The 25,324-nt window shown below is 42.6% G+C and overlaps 1 protein-coding gene across 2 annotated transcripts in view; it reads left to right on the forward strand.

Moving 5' to 3' along the window:
• Positions 1-1,249: 1,249 nt before the first annotated feature.
• LOC110536497 (inward rectifier potassium channel 2) overlaps positions 1,250-25,324 on the forward strand; it is a 39,036-nt gene continuing 14,961 nt past the window's right edge. For both annotated transcript variants that reach the window (XR_016492645.1, XM_036968279.2), the window contains exons 1-2: positions 1,250-1,813; positions 21,426-21,528. The gene's annotated coding sequence lies outside the window, so the exon portion shown is untranslated. The remainder of the gene's footprint in view (positions 1,814-21,425; positions 21,529-25,324) is intronic.

The following is a 25,324-nucleotide window of genomic DNA, read 5'->3' on the forward strand; positions in this document are numbered from 1 at the left end:
CTCCCTCTCTCTCTCTCTCTCTCTCTCTACTCTTTCTTTCCCGCTCTCCCTCTCCCTCTCTCTCTCTCTCTCTCTCTCTCTCTCTCTCTCTCTCTCTCTCTACTCTTTCTTTCCCACTCTCCCGCTCTCTCTCTCTCTCTCTCTCTCTCTACTCTTTCTTTCCCGCTCTCCCTCTCCCTCTCTCTCTCTCCCTCTCTCTCTCTCTCTCTACTCTTTCTTTCCCGCTCTCCCTCTCTCTCTCTGTCTCTCTCTCTCTCTCTCTCTATCTCTCTCTACTCTTTCTTTCCCGCTCTCCCTCTCCCTCTCTCTCTCTCTCTCTCTCGCTCTCTCTCTCTCTACTCTTTCTTTCCCGCTCTCCCTCTCTCTCTCTCTCTCTCTCTACTCTTTCTTTCCCGCTCTCCCTCTCCCTCTCTCTCTCTCTCTCTCTCTCTCTCTCTCTCTCTCTCTCTACTCTTTCTTTCCCACTCTCCCGCTCTCTCTCTCTCTCTCTCTCTCTACTCTTTCTTTCCCGCTCTCCCTCTCCCTCTCTCTCTCTCTCTCTCTCTCTCTCTCTCTCGCTCTCTCTCTCTACTCTTTCTTTCCCGCTCTCTCTCTCTCTCTCTCTCTCTCTACTCTTTCTTTCCCGCTCTCCCTCTCCCTCTCTCTCTCTCTCTCTCTCTCTCTCTCTCTCTCCCTCTCTCTCTCTCTACTCTTTCTTTCCCGCTCTCTCTCTCTCTCTCTTTCTTTCCCGCTCTCCCTCTCTCTCTCTCTCTCCTCTATCTTTCCCGCTCCCCTTCTCTCCCTCTCATGTACACATTTCTCTCTCTCTCTTGCTGCCTGGAGAGAATTTTCCATTGATCAATTACAATCAGTGTACCTTTCTCACACTATGCAAGGACAGACTGATGGCTAGATGGACCAGTGGCATAACGGTACAAACCCACAGCTAATGTATTGAATCACTGGTAGTCCTTTTAATCCTTCATATCTAATTCGCACAGTGAGGTGATCATTTACTCCTTATTATGATTGTACAGTATGTGATTCATTTGCTAACTTTAGCCAGAGAAAAGTGAATGCTTTATTGCCCGGCGTCATGATACATGATATGACATCATTGGTTTCAGCCCCTAACCTCCTTTCCATCACCTTCCGGTGCGCTGCTGGCTGTCTGATCCTATTTGCATTAGATGACAGAGGCTATGATATGACATCATAGGTCACGCCTTGGTGAATTTGACCGAGATTAAAACAGATGAAGTATTAGTAAACACACACACACACACACAGCCTACACATACATACACACATGCCTCCTACACAATTACCTTTTATATTCATGACAAACATTTACATTATTAATGACACCAGAAATGAAGGTAACAAAATATGTTTTAGCTGCTGAGCAACCTACCCATTTCACAATGCCTTTTCATTGACGTTGTATGACCAATATTCTCCACTTTACATTTAAACTTTAGACAATAACATCTCATGCAGAATGTAATAGTTTTACTGTCACATCATTAGTTTTATTGTCACAAAACAGCACAGGTGGGGGATATTTGAAGTAGCCAGTTGTTGCTGGAGGGAGAAGGAGCCAGTCAGAGCGCACGACGAGACGTGGCGGGTAGCAGTCTGTCAACGAGGGTAATATCCCGGTGTGAGCCAGCGCACGGGCATACAGAGCGAGAGGAGCGCACCCGTCCCGGACACTTTACACTAGGCTGGCTACATCCTGTGTTACAAATTTATATATGAAGAAAAGCAATCAGGTGGTCCAGAATGGAAATTTGTAGAATTTCTTTACAACTGCAAAAAGGCGAATAAAACGGTGAGTGACAATTGTTTTGCATTAAATAAGTTGCCAAAATACACATTTTTGTATTGGACAAATTTGATCATAATACTCTTGCTGTTTTAACCGATATAACTGATTTGCGTACAGGCTTCCATAAATGGTAGCATCATGGACATTAGAAATAACCTGCTGTTGTTCATAGTTGACAAACCACAAACATATATGATATAGTTTATGTCGCAGTGAAAATAATATCTGTTTACACTGTTTTAAAGTTCTCTGTTAGAGACATGCAGGTAGTAGACACTTGAAAATGCCTTGCCTCTTAATTATTTGACAATTGTTTTGTACAGTGTTTTACAATGTAAATCTGTCCATTTTCGTATTGGGCAGGTGTTTACTTCCGAGGAAGCAACTATAAACAGCCTCGTCTGTTTTGTATTTTGTGTATTTTTAGTTGGCGACATGTCATTAATAGTCATCTGTTTTGGTCGGGATCCTCACTAGAATAGTGGGAACATATTGTCCAAAGGGATTTGGTGGAACTGTCCTTCGAAGTGACAGATTTTCACCCCACTGCAGACATATCTGTACATTGTATACTGATAGGTTAAAGGAAAAGGGAAAGAAAGGCCTGTATTGCTGTGTTTTCATGGCTGATTATTTTGGGTAACGGAAAAACATTCCTAAAAAAAATGGAAGCATTGGGAACCACAGGCTTTTATAATTTGACCATTTGACCTCTGTCTGTGACTGGGCTGTTGGGAAGAACCTTACTTTATTATTTTTTAGTTACTTAAAACATAATTAAAGGTCAGAACTGTATTACCTTCTCTTACTGTAGGTCAAACAATCAGAATTTGTATGATGATAATGCTGAAATCGTCACCATTTTAAATAATCATAAGTTATGTTGTTATCTGTGTGTGGTTCCCTGGACCATGTGAGTGTTTGGCAGCTCTGTGAGAGGGAGCGCTGTTTTTGGACTCGGGGCCAAGGATTACCCCTCTACCATCCACTCTGTTCATTGAAGCTAGGGATATAGTGAGAGGTCAGAGAGATGGAAAGGGGAGGAGTGTGAGAAAAATATATAGTTTCACAGACTGACACGCCACCTTGTGTGCCAAATCTCTCTCGGTCATTACCAGATGATTGTGTTCTGTGAAGTACAGCAAGAGATGAGGAATGAGAGAGAGAAAGAGAAGTACACAGAGCGAAAGGAGGAATTAGAGAGAAAGAGAAGGACACAGAGAGAAAGGAGGAATTACAGAGAGAAAGAGAAGGACACAGAGAGAAAGGAGGAATTACAGAGAGAAAGAGAAGGACACAGAGAGAAAGGAGGAATTAGAGAGAGAAAGAGAAGGACACAGAGAGAAAGGAGGAATTACAGAGAGAAAGAGAAGGACACAGAGAGAAAGGAGGAATTACAGAGAGAAAGAGAAGGACACAGAGAGAAAGGAGGAATTAGAGAGAGAAAGAGAAGGACACAGAGAGAAAGGAGGAATTACAGAGAGAAAGAGAAGGACACAGAGAGAAAGGAGGAATTACAGAGAGAAAGAGAAGGACACAACGAGAAAGGAGGAATTAGAGAGAGAAAGAGAAGGACACAGAGAGAAAGGAGGAATGAGAGAGAGAAAGAGAAGGACACAGGGAGAAAGGAGGAATTAGAGAGAGAAAGAGAAGCACAGGGAGAGAAAGGAGGAATTACAGAGAGAAAGAGAAGGACACAACGAGAAAGGAGGAATTAGTGAGAAAGAGAAAGACACAAAGAGAAAGGAGGAATTAATGAGAAAGAGAAGGACACAAAGAGAAAGGAGGAATTACAGAGAGAAAGAGAAGGACACAGAGAGAAAGGAGGAATTACAGAGAGAAAGAGAAGGACACAGGGAGAAAGGAGGAATTAGTGAGAAAGAGAAGGACACAGAGAGAGAGGGGGAATTAATGAGAAAGAGAAGGACACAAAGAGAAAGGAGGAATTAGAGAGAGAAAGAGAAGGACACAGAGAGAAAGGAGGAATTAATGAGAAAGAGAAGGACACAAAGAGAAAGGAGGAATTAATGAGAAAGAGAAGGACACAACGAGAAAGGAGGAATTAGTGAGAAAGAGAAGGACACAAAGAGAAAGGAGGAATTAATGAGAAAGAGAAGGACACAACGAGAAAGGAGGAATTAGTGAGAAAGAGAAGGACACAGGGAGAAAGGAAGAATTACTGAGAAAGAGAAGGACACAGGGAGAAAGGAGGAATTAGTGAGAAAGAGAAGGACACAGGGAGAAAGGGGGAATTAGAGAGAAAGAGAAGGACACAACGAGAAAGGAGGAATTAATGAGAAAGAGAAGGACACAAAGAGAAAGGAGGAATTAATGAGAAAGAGAAGGACACAACGAGAAAGGAGGAATTAGTGAGAAAGAGAAGGACACAGGGAGAAAGGAAGAATTACTGAGAAAGAGAAGGACACAGAGAGAAAGGAGGAATTAGTGAGAAAGAGAAGGACACAGGGAGAAAGGAGGAATTAGTGAGAAAGAGAAGGACACAGGGAGAAAGGAGGAATTACTGAGAAAGAGAAGGACACAGGGAGAAAGGAGGAATTAGTGAGAAAGAGAAGGACACAGGGAGAAAGGAGGAATTAGTGAGAAAGAGAAGGACACAACGAGATAGAGAAGAACACAAAGAGAAAGGAGGAATTACAGAGAGAAAGAGAAGGACACAGAGAGAAAGGAGGAATTACAGAGAGAAAGAGAAGGACACAGGGAGAAAGGAGGAATTAATGAGAAAGAGAAGGACACAAAGAGAAATGAGGAATTACAGAGAGAAAGACAAGGACACAGGGAGAAAGGAGGAATTAGTGAGAAAGGGAAGGACACAGGGAGAAAGGAGGAATTAATGAGAAAGAGAAGGACACAACGAGAAAGGAGGAATTAGAGAGAGAAAGAGAAGGACACAGAGAGAAAGGAGGAATTAGAGAGAGAAAGAGAAGGACACAGAGAGAAAGGAGGAATTACAGAGAGAAAGAGAAGGACACAACGAGAAAGGAGGAATTAGTGAGAAAGAGAAAGACAAAGAGAAAGGAGGAATTAATGAGAAAGAGAAGGACACAAAGAGAAAGGAGGAATTAGAGAGAGAAAGAGAAGGACACAGAGAGAAAGGAGGAATTAATGAGAAAGAGAAGGACACAAAGAGAAAGGAGAAATTAATGAGAAAGAGAAGGACACAGGGAGAAAGGAAGAATTACTGAGAAAGAGAAGGACACAGGGAGAAAGGAGGAATTAGTGAGAAAGAGAAGGACACAAAGAGAAAGGAGGAATTAATGAGAAAGAGAAGGACACAACGAGAAAGGAGGAATTAGTGAGAAAGAGAAGGACACAGGGAGAAAGGAAGAATTACTGAGAAAGAGAAGGACACAGGGAGAAAGGAGGAATTAGTGAAAAAGAGAATGACACAGGGAGAAAGGGGGAATTAGAGAGAAAGAGAAGGATACAACGAGAAAGGAGGAATTAATGAGAAAGAGAAGGACACAGGGAGAAAGGAAGAATTACTGAGAAAGAGAAGGACACAGGGAGAAAGGAGGAATTAGTGAGAAAGAGAAGGACACAGGGAGAAAGGAAGAATTACTGAGAAAGAGAAGGACACAGGGAGAAAGGAGGAATTAGTGAGAAAGAGAAGGACACAGGGAGAAAGGAGGAATTAGTGAGAAAGAGAAGGACACAACGAGATAGAGAAGAACACAAAGAGAAAGGAGGAATTACAGAGAGAAAGAGAAGGACACAGAGAGAAAGGAGGAATTACAGAGAGAAAGAGAAGGACACAGGGAGAAAGGAGGAATTAATGAGAAAGAGAAGGACACAAAGAGAAAGGAGAAATTAGAGAGAGAAAGAGAAGGACACAGAGAGAAAGGAGGAATTACAGAGAGAAAGAGAAGGACACAACGAGAAAGGAGGAATTAATGAGAAAGAGAAGGACACAAAGAGAAATGAGGAATTAGAGAGAGAAAGAGAAGTACACAACGAGAAAGGAGGAATTAGTGAGAAAGAGAAGGACACAGGGAGAAAGGAGGAATTAGTGAGAAAGGGAAGGACACAGGGAGAAAGGAGGAATTAATGAGAAAGAGAAGGACACAACGAGAAAGGAGGAATTAGAGAGAGAAAGAGAAGGACACAGAGAGAAAGGAGGAATTAGAGAGAGAAAGAGAAGGACACAGAGAGAAAGGAGGAATTACAGAGAGAAAGAGAAGGACACAACGAGAAAGGAGGAATTAGTGAGAAAGAGAAAGACACAAAGAGAAAGGAGGAATTAATGAGAAAGAGAAGGACACAAAGAGAAAGGAGGAATTAGAGAGAGAAAGAGAAGGACACAAAGAGAAAGGAGGAATTAATGAGAAAGAGAAGGACACAACGAGAAAGGAGGAATTAGTGAGAAAGAGAAGGACACAGGGAGAAAGGAAGAATTACTGAGAAAGAGAAGGACACAGGGAGAAAGGAGGAATTAGTGAGAAAGAGAATGACACAGGGAGAAAGGGGGAATTTGAGAGAAAGAGAAGGATACAACGAGAAAGGAGGAATTAATGAGTAAGAGAAGGACACAGGGAGAAAGGAAGAATTACTGAGAAAGAGAAGGACACAGGGAGAAAGGAGGAATTAGTGAGAAAGAGAAGGACACAGGGAGAAAGGAAGAATTACTGAGAAAGAGAAGGACACAGGGAGAAAGGAGGAATTAGTGAGAAAGAGAAGGACACAGGGAGAAAGGAGGAATTAGTGAGAAAGAGAAGGACACAACGAGATAGAGAAGAACACAAAGAGAAAGGAGGAATTACAGAGAGAAAGAGAAGGACACAGAGAGAAAGGAGGAATTACAGAGAGAAAGAGAAGGACACAGGGAGAAAGGAGGAATTAATGAGAAAGAGAAGGACACAAAGAGAAAGGAGAAATTAGAGAGAGAAAGAGAAGGACACAGAGAGAAAGGAGGAATTACAGAGAGAAAGAGAAGGACACAACGAGAAAGGAGGAATTAATGAGAAAGAGAAGGACACAAAGAGAAATGAGGAATTAGAGAGAGAAAGAGAAGTACACAACGAGAAAGGAGGAATTAGTGAGAAAGAGAAGGACACAGGGAGAAAGGAGGAATTAGTGAGAAAGGGAAGGACACAGGGAGAAAGGAGGAATTAATGAGAAAGAGAAGGACACAACGAGAAAGGAGGAATTAGAGAGAGAAAGAGAAGGACACAGAGAGAAAGGAGGAATTAGAGAGAGAAAGAGAAGGACACAGAGAGAAAGGAGGAATTACAGAGAGAAAGAGAAGGACACAACGAGAAAGGAGGAATTAGTGAGAAAGAGAAAGACACAAAGAGAAAGGAGGAATTAATGAGAAAGAGAAGGACACAAAGAGAAAGGAGGAATTAGAGAGAGAAAGAGAAGGACACAAAGAGAAAGGAGGAATTAATGAGAAAGAGAAGGACACAACGAGAAAGGAGGAATTAGTGAGAAAGAGAAGGACACAGGGAGAAAGGAAGAATTACTGAGAAAGAGAAGGACACAGGGAGAAAGGAGGAATTAGTGAGAAAGAGAATGACACAGGGAGAAAGGGGGAATTTGAGAGAAAGAGAAGGATACAACGAGAAAGGAGGAATTAATGAGTAAGAGAAGGACACAGGGAGAAAGGAAGAATTACTGAGAAAGAGAAGGACACAGGGAGAAAGGAGGAATTAGTGAGAAAGAGAAGGACACAGGGAGAAAGGAAGAATTACTGAGAAAGAGAAGGACACAGGGAGAAAGGAGGAATTAGTGAGAAAGAGAAGGACACAGGGAGAAAGGAGGAATTAGTGAGAAAGAGAAGGACACAACGAGATAGAGAAGAACACAAAGAGAAAGGAGGAATTACAGAGAGAAAGAGAAGGACACAGAGAGAAAGGAGGAATTACAGAGAGAAAGAGAAGGACACAGGGAGAAAGGAGGAATTAATGAGAAAGAGAAGGACACAAAGAGAAAGGAGAAATTAGAGAGAGAAAGAGAAGGACACAGAGAGAAAGGAGGAATTAGAGAGAGAAAGAGAAGGACACAGAGAGAAAGGAGGAATTACAGAGAGAAAGAGAAGGACACAACGAGAAAGGAGGAATTAATGAGAAAGAGAAGGACACAAAGAGAAATGAGGAATTAGAGAGAGAAAGAGAAGTACACAATGAGAAAGGAGGAATTAGTGAGAAAGAGAAGGACACAGGGAGAAAGGAGGAATTAGTGAGAAAGAGAAATACACAGAGAGAAAGGAGGAATTACAGAGAGAAAGAGAAGGACACAGAGAGAAAGGAGGAATTACAGAGAGAAAGAGAAGGACACAACGAGAAAGGAGGAATTAGTGAGAAAGAGAAAGACACAAAGAGAAAGGAGGAATTAATGAGAAAGAGAAGGACACAAAGAGAAAGGAGGAATTAGAGAGAGAAAGAGAAGGACACAAAGAGAAAGGAGGAATTAATGAGAAAGAGAAGGACACAACGAGAAAGGAGGAATTAGTGAGAAAGAGAAGGACACAGGGAGAAAGGAAGAATTACTGAGAAAGAGAAGGACACAGGGAGAAAGGAAGAATTAGGGAGAAAGAGAATGACACAGGGAGAAAGGGGGAATTAGAGAGAAAGAGAAGGATACAACGAGAAAGGAGGAATTAATGAGAAAGAGAAGGACACAGGGAGAAAGGAAGAATTACTGAGAAAGAGAAGGACACAGGGAGAAAGGAGGAATTAGTGAGAAAGAGAAGGACACAGGGAGAAAGGAAGAATTACTGAGAAAGAGAAGGACACAGGGAGAAAGGAGGAATTAGTGAGAAAGAGAAGGACACAGGGAGAAAGGAGGAATTAGTGAGAAAGAGAAGGACACAACGAGATAGAGAAGAACACAGAGAAAGGAGGAATTACAGAGAGAAAGAGAAGGACACAGAGAGAAAGGAGGAATTAGAGAGAGAAAGAGAAGGACACAGGGAGAAAGGAGGAATTAATGAGAAAGAGAAGGACACAAAGAGAAAGGAGAAATTAGAGAGAGAAAGAGAAGGACACAGAGAGAAAGGAAGAATTAGAGAGAGAAAGAGAAGGACACAGAGAGAAAGGAGGAATTACAGAGAGAAAGAGAAGGACACAACGAGAAAGGAGGAATTAATGAGAAAGAGAAGGACACAAAGAGAAATGAGGAATTAGAGAGAGAAAGAGAAGTACACAATGAGAAAGGAGGAATTAGTGCGAAAGAGAAGGACACAGGGAGAAAGGAGGAATTAGTGAGAAAGGGAAGGACACAAAGAGAAAGGAGGAATTAGAGAGAGAAAGAGAAGTACACAATGAGAAAGGAGGAATTAGTGAGAAAGAGAAGGACACAGGGAGAAAGGAGGAATTAGTGAGAAAGAGAAGGACACAGGGAGAAAGGAGGAATTAGTGAGAAAGAGAAGGACACAACGAGATAGAGAAGAACACAAAGAGAAAGGAGGAATTACAGAGAGAAAGAGAAGGACACAGAGAGAAATGAGGAATTAAAGAGAGAAAGAGAAGGACACAGGGAGAAAGGAGGAATTAATGAGAAAGAGAAGGACACAAAGAGAAAGGAGAAATTAGAGAGAGAAAGAGAAGGACACAGAGAGAAAGGAGGAATTAGAGAGAGAAAGAGAAGGACACAGAGAGAAAGGAGGAATTACAGAGAGAAAGAGAAGGACACAACGAGAAAGGAGGAATTAATGAGAAAGAGAAGGACACAACGAGAAAGGAGGAATTAGTGAGAAAGAGAAGGACACAAAGAGAAATGAGGAATTAGAGAGAGAAAGAGAAGTACACAATGAGAAAGGAGGAATTAGTGAGAAAGAGAAGGACACAGGGAGAAAGGAGGAATTAGTGAGAAAGGGAAGGACACAAAGAGAAAGGAGGAATTAGAGAGAGAAAGAGAAGTACACAATGAGAAAGGAGGAATTAGTGAGAAAGAGAAGGACACAGGGAGAAAGGAGGAATTAGTGAGAAAGGGAAGGACACAGGGAGAAAGGAGGAATTAATGAGAAAGAGAAGGACACAACGAGAAAGGAGGAATTAGAGAGAGAAAGAGAAGGACACAGAGAGAAAGGAGGAATTAGAGAGAGAAAGAGAAGGACACAACGAGAAAGGAGGAATTACAGAGAGAAAGAGAAGGACACAACGAGAAAGGAGGAATTACAGAGAGAAAGAGAAGGACACAACGAGAAAGGAGGAATTACAGAGAGAAAGAGAAGGACACAACGAGAAAGGAGGAATTAGTGAGAAAGAGAAAGACACAAAGAGAAAGGAGGAATTAATGAGAAAGAGAAGGACACAAAGAGAAAGGAGGAATTACAGAGAGAAAGAGAAGGACACAGAGAGAAAGGAGGAATTAATGAGAAAGAGAAGGACACAAAGAGAAAGGAGAAATTAATGAGAAAGAGAAGGACACAGGGAGAAAGGAGGAATTAGTGAGAAAGAGAAGGACACAGGGAGAAAGGGGGAATTAGAGAGAAAGAGAAGGACACAACGAGAAAGGAGGAATTAATGAGAAAGAGAAGGACACAGGGAGAAAGGAAGAATTACTGAGAAAGAGAAGGACACAGGGAGAAAGGAGGAATTAGTGAGAAAGAGAAGGACACAGGGAGAAAGGAGGAATTAGTGAGAAAGAGAAGGACACAACGAGATAGAGAAGAACACAAAGAGAAAGGAGGAATTAGAGCGAGAAAGAGAAGGACACAAAGAGAAAGGAGGAATTAGAGAGAAAGAGAAGGACACAAAGAGAAAGGAGGAATTAGAGAGAGAGAAAGAGAAGGACACAGAGAGAAAGGAGGAATTAGAGAGAAAGAGAAGGACACAACGAGAAAGGAGGAATTGGAGAGAAAGAGAAGGACACAACGAGAAAGGAGGAATTAGAGAGAGAAAGAGAAGGACACAGAGAGAGAGAGGAGGAATGAGAGAAAGAGAGAGAGAGAGAGAGAGAGAGGGAAAGACAGAGAAAGAGAGAGAGAGAGAGATAGAGAGAGAGAGAGAGGGGGAAAGACAGAGAAAGACAGAGACAGAGAGAGAGAGAGAGAGAGAGAGAGAGAGAGAGAGAGAGAGAGAGAGAGAGAGAGAGGGAGAGAGAGAGAGAGAGAGAGAGAGAGAGCGAGAGGAATTACAGAGTGAAAGATAAGGACACAGAGAGAGAGAGGTGGAATTACAGAGCGCAAAAGCGTAAGCACAGAAAGAGATGGAAATTGAGTGAAAAAGAGGAACAGAGAGGAGAGAGAGGAGGGGAAAAATTAACAAAATTCTCCAAAGTTATTATTGACCTCCAGGCGTTCTTCAGGTGTCATAAAGATGGCGGCATAATGTTTGCCCGTGTCTCTCCTTCTCTTGTTTTGCCAAATAACTTTGGAAAAGTTAGCTGACGTTGACCGTCATCCTACTTCTCCTCAAATGACTAGTGTTGTTGGATCTCACGTCTATATTAATTCCACGTGTGTCTGTATAAATGTCCAGTGTGTGTATTATTAGACTGAAAGGTGGCAGGTTGTAATCAGTTCCAGACCTTAGTGGTTCCATGATGAGCTGTCATCACTCTGTTCACACTGTGGTGGTCCTGATGGCATGAAGACAGAACACACTTAGTAGTGGAACAGAGAAACAGGGAGTGGAAACCAACCAGGAACTAACCAGGGTGCTGCTACCTTAGTAGTAATGTAGAAGTTAATATCTGATCTGTTGATAAGGTACTTTACTTATAACAAGACGAGCAGAGAGGAGTAGGACGAGAGAGAGAAGGGAATGGGCTGGCTGGAAGCATAAAGAGGTTTGTCCAGAACAAGGCCATACATTTGAAACATAACGATTCAGTCTATTTTAAAAGACTGATTAAATAAGTCAAAAGTCAGCTGAGTGTTCTTAACCCCTCTTCCTGATTGTGACCATCAGATGACCCTGATCACAATGGCACACAGTATAGAGGGATGGATGGAGCGAGGGATGGAGAGAAGGATGGAGAGAGGCATGGAGAGAGGGAGGGAGAGGGGGATGGAGAGGGAGAGGGGGATGGAGAATGGGATGGAGAGAGGGATGGAGAGAGGGAGGGAGAGGGGGATGGAGAGAGGGAGGGAGAGGGGGATGGAGAGAGGGAGGGAGAGGGGGATGGAGAGAGGGAGGGAGAGGGGGATGGAGAGAGGGAGGGAGAGGGGGATGGAGAATGGGATGGAGAGAGGGAGGGAGAGAGGGATGGAGAGAGGGATAGAGAGAGAGAGAGAGGGAAAGAGAGAGGGAGGGAGAGGGGGATGGAGAGAGGGAGGGAGAGAGGGAGGGAGAGAGGGATATAGAGAGGGAGGGAGAGGGGGATGGAGAGAGGGAGGGAGAGAGGGAGGGAAAAACATGGAATTAGAGGGAATAAGGCTCAGTGCCAATGCACATGATTGTATGTTTGAGTGTGTGTGTGTATTTGTGTTTGTGAGTGTGTGTCTAGACCACTGTGTTGGCATATGCCAATCTTTCCTAAGACCTGAGGACAGATGTTAACTCCCAGAGCTAGCCGCCAGGTTGGGTACATTTGGAGACACACAGGTTCCACTCAGACTCATCAGCCGAGCCCAGAGAAATTAGACCCGACTAGCCGTATGATGAGATGTCCAGTGTTTTAAACGGGTGCACAAGTCCATTCCTCTAGGGTAGGCTTGATGGTTATTATTTGTTGTTCTCTGTATTCGGTCGTTGAACAGGTCCAGCTGACACTGTAAGCAGAGCCCAGGCCAAAGTGGTGAACGATGAGACCGGTAAACATGCTTCAGTTAATAGTCTATTGATCCGATGGGACGAGAGTTAGAAGTTCACACACTATTGTTGTCATATTTCAATTGCCATGGCTTCATGTAGGCTGCCAGAAACATTCAGAGATAAAGGCTTCTATAACTTTATGTCACTGAAAATGGTTTTGAAATCAGATTGACATTGTAAAAAAACAAATGAGAAGAGAGAAACGGACTGACGGCCATAGAGAGAGCGAGCGAGAGAGAGGGAGGGGAAACAGGAATGAGCGAGGGATTAAAAGGGAGGGAGCTGGAAGAGAGGGTCATGTGACATGGAGAGAGCACCATTTTGTGGCCTGGTTTCAGACCCACGCTGATCAATGACACTATTGATCCTGCATATTTGGCTTATCACACTCACATCACAGCCAAGAAACTCAGGCCAGGCCAGCAGTCATAGTTTTAAACAGACAACATATATCACACTCAAGTCACCTTATTATAAACTCAGCAAAAAAAGAAATGTTCTCTCACTGTCAACTGCGTTTATTTTCAGCAAACTTAACATGTGGAAATATTTGTATGAACATAACAAGATTCAACAACTGAGACATAAACTGAACAAGTTCCACAGACATGTCTATAGACAGATGCAGTCTATCACAATGCCATCCGTTTTGTCACCAAAGCTCCATATACTACTGTCTTGTCTTTGGCTATGCCGGATTAAGGGATATGACATGCTATTCTATAAAATAATTTCTCCATAATTAATATTACCTGATTGAGCTAATCATGTAAATGTAATTAACTAGAGAGTCGGGGCACCACAAAATAATATTTATAGAGCTGTTATCTTCCGAATAAACTCTTAAAGATCTAGTAATATTTTACATCAATAGCAGTCAATATTAATCCTCACCTTAATTCAGTCTCATCTGAAAGTTGTAAATTCTTGGTTATCTGCACGAACCCTGGCTAACAAGTTGAATCAGCAATACAAAATTGGGTTTAATTATTTATTTGCTAAATACCTAACTAATCACACATAATTACACACACATAATTAATTATAACTTGATTACAAATTACGTCATAAAGGAAAATGTCCCTAGCGGGCGGAACAGATATGACAGCTGGTTACACAAAAGGCTGGGTTTGAGTGAAAGAGCGGGAAGACTGAGGTACACAGGGAGAAGCTGTGCTATCGTAAATACAGTATCTGATGCATTCTAAATGACCGCCCATTTGGAAAAGGAAAATGCAATAAATATTTACTCTGAGCTGCGCTTCAGTAGGTTGGTGGTAGATGGAAGGCCGTGTTGCCCAACCGAGTCCTTTGTCCTTTGAAGAATGTCTCTGCTGGTAAATTGAATACGTTGTAGTAACGTCGTTGTGTGGTAGACAGGATACTCTGTCTGTTCCTTCCTAACCTGCGTTTGCAGCTGCTGTTGCTAACTCAACGGCTAGGAGGTATCACTTCTGTAGTGAATAAGAGTTCAAAGTTCATACCATTCGCAACCAAAGCTCACGCTGATGTTGGCTTCGTTCTGTAGTTATTATCTGAACCATTCTGACATCGGACCGTCGTCCTCACATCCTCGGAACAGGAGGTTATATTGTCATCAAGGCTTTATATAGGTAGGGAGAGGAGGGTGTGTTTGAAAAGTTTTATAGCCCATGTCCCTTCACAGGGGCGGGCCACTGATTGAGCAGAGACCTACCTACCTTATGAAAACCCAAATCTTACATTTTAGAAGCTAAAATCACAGTTCATCCCATCATGAATAATTTCATATTCAAACAATTAAATTGAACAAAAATGACAACCGAACTGAAGCTGGAGACTCATATCTCCCTCACTAACTTTAAGCACCAGCTGTCAGAGCAGCTCACAGATCACTGCACCTGTATATAGCCCATCTGTAAATAGCCCATCCAACTACCTCATCCCCATACTGTTATTTATTTTTTTGCTCCTTTGCACCCCAGTATCTACTTGCACATTCATTTTCTGCACATCTATCACTCCATTGTTTAAATTGTAATTATTTTGCCACTTTGGCCTATTTATTGCCCTACCTCCCTTATCTTACCTCATTTGCACACACTGTAAGTAGACATTTATCCCCCTCTATTGTGTTATTGACTGTATGTTTGCTTATTCCATGTGTAACTTAGTGTTGTTGTTTGTGTTGAACTGCTTTGCTTTATCTTGGCCAGGTCGCAGATGTAAATGAGAACTTATTCTCAACTGGCCTACCTGGTTAAATAACAGTGAAATATATATATTTTTTGAATGTGACAAACAGAAATGGAATAATGTGTCCCTGAACAAAGAGGGGGGAGTCAAAATCAAAAGTAACAGTCGGTATCTGGTGTGACCACCAGCTGCATTAAGTACTGCAGTGCATCTCCTCATCATGGACTGTACCAGATTTGCCAGTTCTTGCTGTGAGATGTTACCCCACTCTTCTACAATGCCACCTGCAAGTTCCCGGACATTTCTGGGGGGAATGGCCCTAGCCCTCACCCGCCGATCCAACAGGAGCCAGTCCGATGATGCTGTGACACATGCTGTGACACATCGCCCCAGACCATGAAGGACCCTCCACCTCCAAATCGATCCCGCTCCAGAGTACAGGCCTCTGTGTAACACGAATCCAACCATCACCCCTGGTGAGACAAAACCGCGACTCGTCAGTGAAGAGCACATTTTGCCAGTCCTGTCTGTTCCAGCGACGGTGGGTTTGTGCCCATATGCGACGTTGTTGTCGGTGATGTCTGGTGAGGACCTGCCTTACAACAGGCCTACAAGCCCTCAGTCCAGCCTCTCTCAGCCTATTGAGGACAGTCTGAGCACTGATGGAGGGATTGTGCATTCCTGGGGTAACTCGGGAAGTTGTTGTTGCCATCCTGTAACTGTCCCACAGGTGTGATGTTCGGATGTACCGATCGGTTGCAGGTGTTGTTACACGTGGTCTGCCGCTGCGAGGACGATCAGCTGTCCGTCCTGTCTCCCTGTAGTGCTGTCTTAGGCGTCTCACAGTACAGACATTGCAATTTATTGCCCTGGCCACATCTGCAGTCCTCATGCCTTCTTGCAGCATGCCTAAGGCACGTTCATGCAGATGAGCAGGGACCCTGGGCATCTTTCTTGTGGTGTTTTTCAGTCAGTAGAAAGGCCTATTTAGTGTCCTAAGTTTTCATAACTGTGACCTTAATTGCCTACCGTCTGTAAACTGTTAGTGTCTTAATGACCGTTCCACAGGTGCATGTTCATTAATTGTCTTCAAATCAAATCAAATCAAATCAAATTTTATTTGTCACATACACATGGTTAGCAGATGTTAATGCGAGTGTAGCGAAATGCTTGTGCTTCTAGTTCCGACAATGCAGTAATAACCAACAAGTAATCTAGCTAACATTTCCAAAACTACTACCTTATAGACACAAGTGTAAGGGGATAAAGAATATGTACATAAAGATATATGAATGAGTGATGGTACAGAGCGGCATAGGCAAGATACAGTAGATGGTATTGAGTACAGTATATACATACGAGATGAGTATGTAAACAAAGTGGCATAGTTAAAGTGGCTAGTGATACATGTATTACATAAAGATGCAGTAGATGATATAGAGTACAGTATATGCATATACATATGAGATGAATAATGTAGGGTATGTAAACATTATATTAGGTAGCATTGTTTAAAGTGGCTAGTGATATATTTTACATCATTTCCCATCAATTCCCATTATTAAAGTGGCTGGAGTTGAGTCAGTGTGTTGGCAGCAGCCACTCAATGTTAGTGGTGGCTGTTTAACAGTCTGATGGCCTTGAGATAGAAGCTGTTTTTCAGTCTCTCGGTTCATTGAACAAGCATGGGAAACAGTGTTTAAACCCTTTACAATGAAGATCTGTGAAGTTATTTGGATTTTTACAAATGATCTCTGAAAGACAAGGTCCTGAAAAAGGGCAGTTTCTTTTTTTGCTGAGTTTGTACTCCCCAAAGTGCCTATTACTAACACACTGAATAGAAAGCATTTAGAGCTATACCTGAAGGTGTCTGTCCTGTATCAGTATGGCTCTCCACAGTCAATCAGTCAGTAAACTGGGGGCTTGTAGGGAGAGGTCAGGATTTCAGGTCTCCATGACTGGTTCAGTCTGTCAACAATGTGACTTGATAATCCAACTCAGTGGGCGGAGCTTTCTTTCAACTTTGATTCTCGGAAGTGTCCTGTGTGTCATCGTGAAAGTAGTTTTTGTTTTAGAAGGAGAGAGAGAAGAGAAAGGAAGTGTATCCTGTGGCTTACTGAATGACATTGAAATCCTATTCACAGGGAACCTTAATCTCGATACATAACACCTTAATATGGGAAGATAATCTGTCTGTGTAGAGAGAGGATGGAGGGAGGGGGAGAGTGGATGGAGAGAAAGTGAGAAAGTCAGGATAAACTTCCCTTGTGTATCTCTCTCTCCACTCTCTCTCTCTCTCTCTCTCTCTCTATATATATATATATATATGGACAGGGCATATGTGAACAGATTAGGGTCATCCAAAATGTCTGTGTTCCACAGGGCAACTGTTGACACACTGTAACCTCCACACACCTCTAGTGCATTATCATATCAGGCAACTCTGCGTATCTGACACTGTCCAGGGGTCGTGGGAACCGACAACCTCAGAAGAGCACTTTTCCCAGATAACCCGGGCATGGCCACTCACACGGGGGACATTTGAAGCATTTGCCACCTCACCACGATAAGAGTTGTCACTCTCTCTCTCACACAAACACACACTGTTTTATCTGAACCACAAAGGGGCTTAGGTGGTGGGTGGGACAGGGGGCCTAAGGTCTAAGGTAATTCCCAGATTCTTTTTTTGCAATGGCTAATGCTGTTTATTTTTTTTATTGATTGATTGATTTTGTGGGGGGGGGGGGGGGGGGGGGGTTAGATCAGCTTTAATATTGCAGATAGATTGTGGCTTCTATCAATGTAATTGTCTGCATAATTTCCAGTCATTGTAAAATATATTTTCCTTCTTTATTGTTTTCCTCTTACCCTACCAGCCCTCCCCCATTTGGAATAAACTAATGGACAACAATACTTAGGCTTCTACTTCCAGCTTATACATACTATATCGTTTTTACCGACACAGGATATTTTACATTAGTTATCTATTTTTTTATTTTATTTTTGTCCTACCCTTCAGCTCACATGTACAATCCAACATGTACTATATCCACATGATATATAGAACCAGTCAAAAGTTTGGACACACCTACTATGTTCTTTATCTCAAACAGAATAACAAAATGAACACTGCTAAATTCATTGTTTTCGGGATTTTCAATTCTCAATTTTCCCTGACTGTCTATCTTTTATTTGGGTAATTGTTAGTTCTCTAAGATAGTATTATATGAAAAATATATAGGTCCATTATCTGTTCTACATACATGTACATTATATTTGTTTTTATTCCAAACCCTGAAAATTAAGTTATTAAAAAAAACATTTAGACAGCCCAAAAAAACGCTTAGGTGGCCCTCCCAATGATTTAAATTGGAGGAAAAATCAAAAACATGCTAATATAGTCAGGCTGGGGTAGTGTTGTCAGGATGGGGTAGGATGGGGTAGTGTAGTCAGGATGGGGTAGTGTTGTCAGGATGGGGTAGTGATGTCAGGATGGGGTAGGATGGGGTAGTGTTGTCAGGATGGGGTAGTGTAGTCAGGATGGGGTAGGATGGGGTAGTGTTGTCAGGATGGGGTAGTGTTGTCAGGATGGGGTAGTGATGTCAGGATGGGGTAGGATGGGGTAGTGTTGTCAGGATGGGGTAGTGTAGTCAGGACGGGGTAGGATGGGGTAGTGTTGTCAGGATGGGGTAGTGTTGTCAGGATGGGGTAGGATGGGGTAGTGTTGTCAGGATGGGGTAGTGTAGTCAGGATGGGGTAGTGTAGTCAGGATGGGGTAGTGTTGTCAGGATGGGGTAGTGTAGTCAGGATGGGGTAGTGTAGTCAGGATGGGGTAGTGTAGTCAGGCTGGGGTAGTGTAGTCAGGATGGGGTAGTGTTGTCAGGATGGGGTAGTGTTGTCAGGATGGGGTAGTGTTGTCAGGATGAGGTAGTGTTGTCAGGTTGGGGTAGTGTTGTCAGGATGGGGTAGTGTTGTAAGGATGGGGTAGTGTTGTCAGGATGGGGTAGTGTTGTCAGGATGGGGTAGTGTTGTCAGGATGGGGTAGTGTTGTCAGGATGGGGTATTTTTGTCAGGATGGGGTAGTGTTGTCAGGATGGGGTAGTGTAGTCAGGATGGGGTAGTGTAGTCAGGATGGGGTAGTGTAGTCAAGATGGGGTAGTGTAGTCAGGATGGGGTAGTGTAGTCAAGATGGGGTAGTGTAGTCAGGATGGGGTAGTGTTGTCAGGATGGGGTAGTGTAGTCAGGATGGGGTAGTGTTGTCAGGATGGGGTAGTGTTGTCAGGATGGGGTAGTGTAGTCAGGATGAGGTAGTGTGGTCAGGATGGGGTAGTGTTGTCAGGATGGGGTAGGATGGGGTAGTGTAGTCAGGATGGGGTAGTGCTGTAAGGATGGGGTAGTGCTGTAAGGATGGGGTAGTGTTGTCAGGATGGGGTATCATTGTCAGGATGGGGTAGTGTAGTCAGGATGGGGTATTGTAGTCAGGATGGGGTAGTGTGGTCTAGATGGGGTAGTGTGGTCTAGATGGGGTAGTGTTGTCAGGATGGGGTAGTGTAGTCAGGATGAGGTAGTGTGGTCAGGATGGGGTAGTGTTGTCAGGATGGGGTAGTGTAGTCAAGCTGGGGTAGTGTAGTCAGGATGGGGTAGTGTAGTCAGGATGAGGTAGTGTAGTCAGGATGGGGTAGTGTTGTCAGGATGGGGTAGTGTTGTCAGGATGGGGTAGTGTAGTCAGGATGGGGTAGTGTAGTCAAGATGGGGTAGTGTTGTCAGGATGGGGTAGTGTAGTCAGGATGGGGTAGTGTTGTCAGGATGGGGTAGTGTTGTCAGGATGGGGTAGTGTAATCAGGGTGGGGTAGTGTGGTCAGGATGAGGTAGTGTTGTCAGGATGGGGTAGTGTAGTCAGGATGAGGTAGTGTTGTCAGGAAAGGGTAGTGTAGTCAGGGTTGGGTAGTGTTGTCAGGGTGGGGTAGTGTAGTCAGGATGGGGTAGTGCTGTCAGGATTTGGTAGTGTCGTCAGGATGGGGTATCATTGTCAGGATGGGGTAGTGTAGTCAGGATGGGGTAGTGTAGTCAGGATGGGGTAGTGTAGTCCGGATGGGGTAGTGTTGTCAGGATGGGGTAGTGTTGTCAGGATGGGGTAGTGTTGTCAGGATGGGGTAGTGTTGTCGGGATGGGGTATTTTTGTCGGGATGGGGTATTTTTGTCGGGATGGGGTAGTGTAGTCGGGGTGGGGTAGTGCTGTCAGGATTTGGTAGTGTTGTCAGGATGGGGTATCATTGTCAGGATGGGGTAGTGTAGTCGGGATGGGGTAGTGTAGTCAGGTTGGGGTAGTGTTGTCAGGATGGGGTAGTGTAGTCAGGATGGGGTAGTGTTGTCAGGATGGGGTAGTGTTGTCAGGATGGGGTAGTGTTGTCAGGATGGGGTTGTTTTGTCAGGATGGGGTAGTGTTGTCAGGACGGGGTAGTGTTGTCAGGTTGGGGTAGTGTTGAAAGGATGGGGTAGTGTTGTCAGGCTGGGGTAGTGTTGTCAGGTTGGGGTAGTGTTGTCAGGTTGGGGTAGTGTTGAAAGGATGGGGTAGTGTTGTCAGGCTGGGGTAGTGTTGTCAGGTTGGGGTAGTGTTTTCAGGTTGGGGTAGTGTTGTCAGGATGAGGTAGTGTTGTCAGGATGGGGTAGTGATGTCCGAATGGGGTAGTGTAGTCAGGATGGGGTAGTGTAATCGCGTCGAAGTAATGTAGTCGGGATGGAGTAGTGTAGTCAATACAGGGTAGTGTAGTCAGATTGGGGTAGTGCAATCAGGACAGGGTAGTGTAGTTAGGACAGGGTAGTGTAGTCAGGGAAGGGTTAGTTTAGTCAGGACAGGGTAGTGTTGTCAGGACAGGATAGTATAGTTAGGACAGGGTAGTGTAGTCAGGACAGGGTAGTTTAGTCAGGACAGGGTAGTTTAGTCAGGACAGGGTAGTGTAGTCAGGACAGGGTAGTGTAGTCAGATTGGGGTAGTGTAATCAGGACAGGGTAGTGTAGTCAGGGCAGGGTAGTTTAGTCAGGACAGAGTAGTTTAGTCAGGACAGGGTAGTGTAGTCAGGAGAGGGTAGTGTAGTCAGATTGGGGTAGTGTAATCAGGACAGGGTAGTGTAGTTAGGACAGGGTAGTGTAGTCAGGGAAGGGTTAGTTTAGTCAGGACAGGGTAGTGTAGTCAGATTGGGGTAGTGTAGTCGGGACAGGGTAGTGTAGTCAAATTGGGGTAAGGGCCAGTGAGACGTGACATGAACTACCCCAACTCAAAGTACTACCATACCCCGTTCAAAGGGACTTACATCTTTTGTCTTGCACATTCACCCTCTGAATGACACACATAGGCAATCTATGTCTCAATTGTCTCAAAACATTCTTTAACCTGTCTCCTCACCTTCTACACTGAGTGAAGTGTATTTAACAAGTGACCTCAATAAGGGATCATATCTTTTACCTGGATACACCTGGTCAGTCTGTCATGGAAAGAGCAGATGTTGTTAATGTTTTGTCCACTCAGTGTAGATATGTCAGTCAGGTGGCTAGCTGCCGGCAGAGACCTCTATTCGTATTGCAGTAACGTTAAAGGGCTCGGCTCTGGCTAGTGTTAGCCAGCTAGCTAGCTAGTTGGCTAGAATGATGAAGTAAGAAGCTAATGTTAAATGGAGCCTGACCTCAGCAGGCTACTAAGTTCTCATCATAAACCTGCTTTACAGAGAGTACTGGTGAGACAGACGGTGGTGAGGCTGAGGCAGGCTGTGATGCATGGAGGAGGAGGCAGAGGAGACAGAGAGAGAGAGGAAGCCAGCAGAGAGAAAGGTTAGTACAGTGGTTCCCATACTAGAGATCAGAGCCCCATGTGGGGTCCACTGAGAAAATCTGTGCTATTCTTATCAAACAAATGGAAGTACTTACAGTAGATATGTTTCATTATGAACATCTCCCCATGGTCTACCTTCCCTATTGGCCTACAAATACAATCAACATGCTAATAATAGGGTATGTTATGGGAACACACCTCCCTTTTAAGGAAAATGTATTTTTGAAGTTTGATAAGATTTAGATATCCATAGACAAACAACATTTTGAACAGATATCAGTGTCTAGAATACATTTTTTGTTTGTTACTTGCTTTTCAAAGAGATGCACACGTTTTGTGCTCTTGTAGGAAGCAACCACTCCCCCGTTGCTGACTAGAAACTAGCTATAATTGGGCTATTAACTCACTAGCAAAGAATAGGAACAAATTTACACAACTGGCTACATGCAAATCCATATATGGCAATGGTCTATTTGATACTGCAGCTCTGATTGGTTATGGTGTACCAGTCTGTGTAGAGTATGGACCTGAGTTGTGCCTGTAAATGCAATAGAATCTTACTCAATGCACTCTTCCTACAAGAAAATCTCTTGCGTAGTTCATTTTGTTTCAGTACGCTGGATTGAAAGTGGCTAATATTGTGTTGATTCGATCACAATTCGCACAGCAGAGGGAAACGTTGATAGTGTTAACTAAAGGGGAAAACTAGAAAGTTGAGGGAAGTTCAATCTCGTGCTTCTCTGTGAGGGCTGATATTTCTTCTGCGAGGCAGTCCCAGGGAGCTGCACACCCACGCGTAGCTTAGAGGGAATATTGATCACTATTAATATCCTCACTATGATGAGGTTTCCTGTCCAAATTATACTAAAGGATCTCAAAATGTATCTCATTCATTGTGTAACTCAATGAATCCACCATGTGGATTATTTATCTTTAGACTTCTCTACTTGGAGTGTTTAACCCCAAGCTGTTATAAAATTGTTAAATGTTTTTGTTCATATTGGTGGTGGTTTGTCTTGATCACCCACTGGAGTTTATAGTTTACCACTGGAGTTTATAGTTTACCACTGGAGTTTATAGTTTACCACTGGGGTTTATAGTTTACCACTGGAGTTTATAGTTTACCACTGGAGTTTATAGTTTACCTCTGGAGTTTATAGTTTACCACTGGAGTTTATAGTTTACCACTGGAGTTTATAGTTTACCACTGGAGTTTATAGTTTACCTCTGGAGTTTATAGTTTACCACTGGAGTTTATAGTTTACCTCTGGAGTTTATAGTTTACCTCTGGAGTTTATAGTTTACCTCTGGGGTTTATAGTTTACCACTGGAGTTTATAGTTTACCAGTGGAGTTTATAGTTTACCACTGGAGTTTATAGTTTACCTCTGGAGTTTATAGTTTACCACTGGAGTTTATAGTTTACCACTGGGGTTTATAGTTTACCACTGGAGTTTATAGTTTACCACTGGGGTTTATAGTTTACCACTGGGGTTTATAGTTTACCACTGGAGTTTATAGTTTACCACTGGAGTTTATAGTTTACCACTGGAGTTTATAGTTTACCACTGGAGTTTATAGTTTACCTCTGGAGTTTATAGTTTACCTCTGGAGTTTATAGTTTACCTCTGGGGTTTATAGTTTACCACTGGAGTTTATAGTTTACCAGTGGAGTTTATAGTTTACCACTGGAGTTTATAGTTTACCTCTGGAGTTTATAGTTTACCACTGGAGTTTATAGTTTACCACTGGGGTTTATAGTTTACCTCTGGGGTTTATAGTTTACCACTGGAGTTTATAGTTTACCACTGGAGTTTATAGTTTACCTCTGGAGTTTATAGTTTACCTCTGGAGTTTATAGTTTACCACTGGAGTTTATAGTTTACCAGTGGAGTTTATAGTTTACCTCTGGAGTTTATAGTTTACCACTGGAGTTTATAGTTTACCTCTGGAGTTTATAGTTTACCACTGGAGTTTATAGTTTACCTCTGGAGTTTATAGTTTACCACTGGAGTTTATAGTTTACCACTGGAGTTTATAGTTTACCTCTGGAGTTTATAGTTTACCACTGGGGTTTATAGTTTACCTCTGCAGTTTATAGTTTACCAGTGGAGTTTATAGTTTACCAGTGGAGTTTATAGTTTACCACTGGGGTTTATAGTTTACCTCTGGAGTTTATAGTTTACCAGTGGAGTTTATAGTTTACCAGTGGAGTTTATAGTTTACCACTGGGGTTTATAGTTTACCTCTGCAGTTTATAGTTTACCAGTGGAGTTTATAGTTTACCAGTGGAGTTTATAGTTTACCTCTGGGGTTTATAGTTTACCTCTGCAGTTTATAGTTTACCAGTGGAGTTTATAGTTTACCACTGGAGTTTATAGTTTACCACTGGAGTTTATAGTTTACCTCTGGAGTTTATAGTTTACCACTGGGGTTTATAGTTTACCTCTGCAGTTTATAGTTTACCAGTGGAGTTTATAGTTTACCACTGGAGTTTATAGTTTACCACTGGAGTTTATAGTTTACCTCTGGAGTTTATAGTTTACCACTGGAGTTTATAGTTTACCACTGGAGTTTATAGTTTACCACTGGGGTTTATAGTTTACCTCTGGAGTTTATAGTTTACCACTGGAGTTTATAGTTTACCACTGGAGTTTATAGTTTACCACTGGAGTTTATAGTTTACCACTGGAGTTTATAGTTTACCACTGGAGTTTATAGTTTACCACTGGAGTTTATAGTTTACCACTGGAGTTTATAGTTTACCACTGGAGTTTATAGTTTACCTCTGGAGTTTATAGTTTACCTCTGGGGTTTATAGTTTACCACTGGAGTTTATAGTTTACCACTGGAGTTTATAGTTTACCACTGGAGTTTATAGTTTACCACTGGAGTTTATAGTTTACCTCTGGAGTTTATAGTTTACCACTGGGGTTTATAGTTTACCTCTGGGGTTTATAGTTTACCTCTGGGGTTTATAGTTTACCTCTGGGGTTTATAGTTTACCACTGGAGTTTATAGTTTACCACTGGGGTTTATAGTTTACCACTGGAGTTTATAGTTTACCACTGGAGTTTATAGTTTACCTCTGGGGTTTATAGTTTACCACTGGAGTTTATAGTTTACCACTGGAGTTTATAGTTTACCACTGGAGTTTATAGTTTACCACTGGAGTTTATAGTTTACCACTGGAGTTTATAGTTTACCACTGGAGTTTATAGTTTACCACTGGAGTTTATAGTTTACCACTGGAGTTTATAGTTTACCACTGGAGTTTATAGTTTACCACTGGGGTTTATAGTTTACCACTGGAGTTTATAGTTTACCACTGGAGTTTATAGTTTACCAGTGGAGTTTATAGTTTACCAGTGGAGTTTATAGTTTACCACTGGAGTTTATAGTTTACCACTGGAGTTTATAGTTTACCACTGGAGTTTATAGTTTACCACTGGAGTTTATAGTTTACCACTGGAGTTTATAGTTTACCACTGGAGTTTATAGTTTACCAGTGGAGTTTATAGTTTACCACTGGAGTTTATAGTTTACCACTGGAGTTTATAGTTTACCAGTGGAGTTTATAGTTTACCACTGGAGTTTATAGTTTACCTCTGGAGTTTATAGTTTACCAGTGGAGTTTATAGTTTACCACTGGAGTTTATAGTTTACCAGTGGAGTTTATAGTTTACCACTGGAGTTTATAGTTTACCACTGGAGTTTATAGTTTACCTCTGGAGTTTATTGTTCACCCACCTTTTTTTAACACTACATCACTGTTTAGGACATATCAGTTGCTCCT

The sequence above is a fragment of the Oncorhynchus mykiss genome, chromosome 3 (genome assembly GCF_057628025.1).
Source record: "Oncorhynchus mykiss isolate SJ-2025 chromosome 3, ASM5762802v1, whole genome shotgun sequence".
NCBI lineage: Eukaryota > Metazoa > Chordata > Actinopteri > Salmoniformes > Salmonidae > Oncorhynchus > Oncorhynchus mykiss.